Source organism: Schistocerca gregaria, chromosome 5, assembly GCF_023897955.1.
Source record: "Schistocerca gregaria isolate iqSchGreg1 chromosome 5, iqSchGreg1.2, whole genome shotgun sequence".
Taxonomy (NCBI): domain Eukaryota; kingdom Metazoa; phylum Arthropoda; class Insecta; order Orthoptera; family Acrididae; genus Schistocerca; species Schistocerca gregaria.
This window is the reverse complement of record NC_064924.1, coordinates 500204849-500212112: the sequence shown is the minus strand read 5'-3', so window position 1 is coordinate 500212112 and position 7264 is coordinate 500204849.

The following is a 7264-nucleotide window of genomic DNA, read 5'->3' as shown; positions in this document are numbered from 1 at the left end:
TCTGATTTCTCTTATTTTAAATCTATATTCAATGTTAACAAGTTAATCTTCTTCAGAAACGCCCATCGTGCCATTGTCAGTCTACATTTTATATCATCTCTACTTTGTCCATCATCAGTTATTTTGCTGCCCAAATAGCAAAACTCATTTACTACTTTAAGTATCTCATTTCCTAATGTAATTCCCTCGGCATCACGTCATTTAATTTGACATTCCCTTATCCTCATTTTGCTTTTGTGATGTTCGTCTTATATCCTCCTCTCAAGACATTATCCATTCTGTTCAACTGCTCTTCCAAGTCTTGTCATCTCTGACACAATTATAATGTCATCGGAAAATCTTCAAGTTTTTATTTTTTCTCTCAGAACTTTCATTCCTAATCCAAATTTTTCTTTGGTTTCCTTTACTGCTTGTTCAATGTACATATTGAACACCATCAGGGATAGGCTACAGTCTTGTTTGATTTCCTCAACTTATCTTACCAGCTATGTTGTAGGGTCAGTATTGCCTCACATGTTACTACATTTCTCCGGAATCTAAACTGATCTGCCTAAAAGTCTGCTTCTATCAGTTTTTCCATTCTTACGTAAAGATTCCATGTTAGTATTTAGCAACCATGACTTATTAAACTGACAGTTTGGTTATATTCATACCTGTCAACAACTGCTTTCTTTGGAATTGGAGTTACTACATTATTTTTGAAGTCTTAAGGTATTTTGCATGTCTCGTACATCTTGCACATCAGATCAAAAAGTTTTGTCATGGTTGGCTCTCCCAGGGCTATCAGTAGTTCTGAAGGAATATCGTTCTACTCCCGGTGCTTTGTTTTGACTTGTATCCTTTAGTTTTTTTGTCAGATTCTTCTCACAGTATAATATCTCCCATCTCATCTTCATCTATGTCCACTTCCCTTTCTACAGTATTGCTTTCAAGTTCATCTCCCTTGTACAGACGCACTATATACTCCTTCCACCTTTCAGCTTTCCCTTCCTTGCTTGGTTTACCATCTGAGCTTAAATATTCATACAGCTGCTTCTCTTTTCCCCAAAGGCCCCTTTTTAATTTTCCAATAGGCAATATAGACTTTTCGCCTAGTGAAATATGCTTTTACATCCTTTCACTTGTGCTCTAACCATTTCCTGCCAATCTCATGTTTTAAACGCTTTTATTCCTTTTCACCTGCTTCATTTGCTGCATTGTTAAATTTTCTCCTTTCATCGATTAATTTCAATATCACTTTTGTAATCAAAAGATTTCTACTAGGCCTTGTCTTTTTACCTATTTCATCCTGTGCTGCCTTCACTATTTCATCTCTCAAAGCTACCCACTTGTCTTCCACTGTATTCCTTTTCCCTGTTCTGGTCAACCCTTGCCTAATGCTTCCTTTGAAGCTCTCAACAACTTCTGGGTCTTTCAACTTACCTAGGTCTCATCTCCTTAATTCCCTACCTTTTCCCAGTTTCTTTAGTTTTAATCTACAGTTCATAACCAATAAATTGTGGTCAGAATTCATATCTGCCCCTAGAAACGTCTTACAGTTTAAAATCTGGTTCCTAAATATCTGTAACCATTATATAATCAGTCTGAAACCTTCCAGCACCTCCAGGTACACAACTTCCTTTTACGTTTCTTAAACCAGGCGTCAGAAATGGTTAATTTATGCCCTGTGCAGAACTCTACCAGGTGCCTTCCTCTTGCATTCCTTTACCACAGTCCATATTCACTGATATTTTTTCTCTCTTCCTTTTCCTACTATTGAATTCCAGTCCCCCCATCACAACTAAATTTTTGTCTCCTTTAGCTATATGAATAATTTCTTTTATCTCATAATACTTTTTCCAATCCCTTCTTCATGTGCAGAGCTAATTGGCACATAAACTTGTGCTACCGTGGTCGGCGTAGGCTTCGTGTCTATCTTGGATATGATAATGCATTACTATGTTGTTCATAGTAGCTCACCCACATTACTATTTTCTTATTCATTATTAAACCCACTTCTTTGATACCCCTATTTGACTTTGTATTTACAACCATGTATTCACCTGACTAGAAGGCCTGTTCCTCCAACCCCTGAACTTCACTAATCCCCACTATATCTAGCTTCAACCTATCCATTTCTCTTTTTACATTTTCTAACATACCTGTCTGGTTAAGGAATCTAACATTACACACCTCAATCAGCAGAATATCAATTTCATTTCTCCCGAGTAGTCCCCACCTGGATATTAAAATGGGCCACTATTTTAACTCCGAAATTTTTCACCCAAGAGAACGCCATCATCATTTAACTATACAGTAGAGCTGCATTTCCAAAGGAAAAATTATGGCTGTAGTTCCCCTTTGCTTTCAGCTGTTTGCAGTACCTGGACATCAAGGCTGTTTTGGTTGATGTTACAAGGCCAGATCGCTCACTCATCCAGACTGTTGCCCCTGCAACTACTGAAACGGCTGCTGCACCTCCTCAGGAAACCCCACATTTGTCTGGCCTCTCAACACACACAACAACGAAGGGGTTGTACCTAAGGTACGATTACATGTATCACTGAGCACACAAGCCACCCCACTGACTGCAAGGTCCAAGGTTAATGAGGTGGAAATAAATCCTGAACTATTACTCCACTCCTCTCTTTGTCCATCTCCTCATCCTCCACGCCACCGCTCTCTGTGTGTCACCTCATTCCATCTCTGTATGCCCGTCTCCTCTTCTCACCTCTCCTCTCCTCTCCTATCTCTCACTTTGAACCTTGTTTATCATTATTGAAAATGGAAATTTGTTTGGGAAAAGTCACTTAAAATGAATGGATAAATTGGTTGGGGCCATTGGTATACGGGAGATGAGCTCATGCTGCTGGAGCTATAAAGATTATAGCTTCAATGACAGTATTTCGCTTACTTTAATTTGCGAATGGCTAGGATTGCAAGGCTTTCGACGATTGAGATTCTGTAGTTGTATTCTAACCATAAGCTGATAAGCCTTAAATACAATGCACCTGTTTTTATAGGCACAATAAAAAGATTCACACAATTATAGCTTTTGGCCATTAAGGCCTTTGTCAGCAACACACACACACACACACACACACACACACACACACACACACACACACACACACACACACTGCAAGCAGCAGCACCCGTGCACGATGGGAGTGGTGACTGGGTGGGGGTAAGGAGGCGGCTGGGGTGGCGTGGGATAGTATGGTGGGGGGTGGTGGACAGTGAAGTGCTGCAGTTTAGATGGTGGGCAGGAGAGAGGTGGGGAGGGGGAGGGAAGAAGTAGCGGAAAGTAGAGAAATAAAAGGAAATTAAAAGACTGGGTGTGGCGGTGAAATGAAGGCTTTGTAGTTCTGGAATGGGAACAGGGATGGGGCTGGATGGGTGAGGACAGTGACTAATGAAGGTTAAGACCAGGAGGGTTATGGGATTGTAGGATGTATTGCAGGGAAATTTCCCACCTGCGCGATTTAGGAAAGCTGGTGTTGGTGGGAAGCAGTCATTGAGATGAGGGATGTCATGTTTGGCAGCGTGTTCAGCAAGAGGGTGGTTCAATTAGTTTTTGGCCACAGTTTGTCAGTGGCCATTCGTGCGGAGCGACAGCTTGTCGGTTGTCATGCCTACATAGAATGCAGCATAGTGGTTGCAGCTTAGCTTGTTAATCACATGACTGGTTTCAAAGGTAGCCCAGCCTTTGATGGGGTAAGTGATGTTAGTGACCGGACTGGAGGAGGTGGTGGTAGGAGGATGTATGGGACAGGTTTTGCATCCAGATCTATTACCGGAGTAATGAATCCGAACCAAATGAGGGTCTTAAGAACCCTTCCCAAAAACCCAGAATCCTAAACCCCTCGCCTCGTTCAGATTCATTGAAGAAATCTTTGCTATCTGGATTGAAGGTGAGGACACCCTATCCACATTCCTCCAGAACCTCAACAACTCCTCCTCCATTTGCTTCATCTGGTCCTACTCAACCCAACAAGCCACCTTCCTAGATGTTTAACTCCATCTTAGAAATGGCTACATCAGTACCTCCGTCCATATCAAACCTACTAACCACCAGCAATACCTCCACTTCGATAGGTCCACCCATTCCACACCAAGAAGTCCCTTCCATACAGCCTAGCCACCCATGGCCATCGCACCTTCAGTGACGAGCAGTCCCTCTAAAAATATACCGAGGGTCTCACTGAAGCCTTCACTGACCATAATTATCGTCCCAATCTTGTACAAAAACAAATCTCCTGTGCCTTATCTTTCCAGTCTCCCACCACCTAGCAAAGTCCCACAGTCCAGCCACAAAGGAGCATTTACCTCATAACTCAGTACCATCCGGCAGGACTGGAGCAACTGAGTTACATTCTCCATCATGGTTTTGATTACCTCTCGCCGCACCCTGAAATGAGAAATGTCCTGCCCACTATCTTTCCCACCCCTCCTACACTGGTATTCCGCCGTCCACCGAACCTTCACAATATACTCGTCCATCCTTACACAACCCTTGCTCCCGTACCCTTACCTCATGGCTCATACCCTGTAATAGACCTAGATGCCAAGACCTGTCTCATACATCCTCCTACCATCACCTACTCCAGTCTGGTCTCTAACACCACTTATCCCACAAAAGGCTGGGCTACCTGTGAAAGCAGTCATGTGATTTACAAGCTAAGCTGCAACCACTGTGCTGCATTCTATGTAGGCATGACAATCAACAAGCTGTTTGTCCTCACGAATGGCCACCGACAAACTGTGGCCAAAAAACAAATGGACCATACTGTCGCTAAAAACGCTGCCAAACATGATATCCCTCATCTCAATGACTGCTTCACAGCCTGTGCCATATGGATCCTTCTCACCGACACCAGCTTCTCTGAATGGCGCAGGTGGGAATGTGGGAACTTTCCTTGCAATACATCCTACATTCCCGTACCCCTCCTGGTCTCAACCTTTGTTAGTCACTGTCCTCACCCATTCAGCCCCAGCCGTCATTTCACCGCCACACCCAGTATTTTTATTTCTCTCCTTTCCGCCACTTCCCTCCCTCCCCCCCCCCCCTCCTCACTCTCTCCTGCCCACCATCTGAACTGCAGTACTCCACTGTCCACCACCCCCACCCAGTCACCACTCCCATCATACACTGGTGATCCTACTTGCAGTGTGGTTTCAGTTATACGAGACTGCAGACGTGTGTGCAAGTTGTGTTTGCGCACGTGTGTGTGTTGCTGAAAGAGGCCTTAATGGTCGAAAAATATAATTGTGTGAATCATTTTGTTGTGCCTATCGTGATCAGCATCTCTGCTATATGGTGAGTAGCAACTCTCCTCCTCTAATATTGTTACATTTCATCCTGGATTTTCCCTTGTTTGATTTTTACCTGTTTTTATATACACTCCTGGAAATGGAAAAAAGAACACATTGACACCGGTGTGTCAGACCCACCATACTTGCTCCGGACACTGCGAGAGGGCTGTACAAGCAATGATCACACGCACGACACAGCGGACACACCAGGAACCGCGGTGTTGGCCGTCGAATGGCGCTAGCTGCGCAGCATTTGTGCACCGCCGCCGTCAGTGTCAGCCAGTTTGCCGTGACATACGGAGCTCCATCGCAGTCTTTAACACTGGTAGCATGCCGCGACAGCGTGGACGTGAACCGTATGTGCAGTTGACGGACTTTGAGCGAGGGCGTATAGTGGGCATGCAGGAGGCCGGGTGGACGTACCGCCGAATTGCTCAACACGTGGGGAGTGAGGTCTCCACAGTACATCGATGTTGTCGCCAGTGGTCGGCGGAAGGTGCACGTGCCCGTCGACCTGGGACCGGACCGCAGCGACGCACGGATGCACGCCAAGACCGTAGTATCCTACGCAGTGCCGTAGGGGACCGCACCGCCACTTCCAGGCAAATTAGGGACACTGTTGCTCCTGGGCTATCGGCAAGGACCATTCGCAACCGTCTCCATGAATCTGGGCTACGGTCCCGCACACCGTTAGGCCGTCTTCCGCTCACGCCCCAACATCGTGCAGCCCGCCTCCAGTGGTGTCGCGACAGGCATGAATGGAGGGACGAATGGAGACGTGTCGTCTTCAGCGATGAGAGTCGCTTCTGCCTTGGTGCCAATGATGGTCGTATGCGTGTTTGGCGCCGTGCAGGTGAGCGCCACAATCAGGACTGCATACGACCGAGGCACACAGGGCCAACACCCAGCATCATGGTGTGGGGAGCGATCTCCTACACTGGCCGTACACCTCTGGTGATCGTCGAGGGGACACTGAATAGTGCACGGTACATCCAAACCGTCATCGAACCCATCGTTCTACCATTCCTAGACCGGCAAGGGAACTTGCTGTTCCAACAGGACAATGCACGTCCGCATGTATCCCGTGCCACCCAACGTGCTCTAAAAGGTGTAAATCAACTACCCTGGCCAGCAAGATCTCTGGATCTGTCCCCCATTGAGCTTGTTTGGGACTGGATGAAGCGTCGTCTCATGCGGTCTGCACGTCCAGCACGAACGCTGGTCCAACTGAGGCGCCAGGTGGAAATGGCATGGCAATCCGTTCCACAGGACTACATCCAGCATCTCTACGGTCGTCTCCATGGGAGAATAGCGGCCTGCATTGCTGCGAAGGGTGGATATACACTGTACTAGTGCCGACATTGTGCATGCTCTGTTGCCTGTGTCTATGTACCTGTGGTTCTGTCAGTGTGATCATGTGATGTATCTGACCCCAGGAATGTGTCAATAAAGTTTCCCCTTCCTGGGACAATGAATTCACGGTGTTCTTATTTCAATTTCCAGGAGTGTATTTTAGAAGAACATGTTTACTAAGTACTGTCTAAAAATTGGAAGTAAATTAGTGAAGACAACCGCTGTCGAACCACTCATTTCTCTTAGTTGTTGGTGCCAATGGCCCCACGCATATGCTCTTCCCAGTTTCGAATCGTCTGCACAAGCAAGCAATTTATTGAAAGTGGTGTTTTAGGTTTGTCAGTACAGTGCAGTTGTCATGTTTTGTTTTCTTTGTCGTCGGTTTTTGTTTGTACACCTAAAAAATGAGTACTACAACAAAGAAAATAAATTTCTGACATTGAATGTTAAGTTAGAGGCACTTAACTTGAGAAGGGAAAAAACGATTAAAAAAATGCTCTCAAATACCATGTTGGCAAAATTACCATGTGTCTGGTGAAGAAATGGAGTTAAATTGGAACAGTTCCCTTGAAAGAAATGGTATGAAGAATCTCTTCACTAAAACACTATGAAGAGA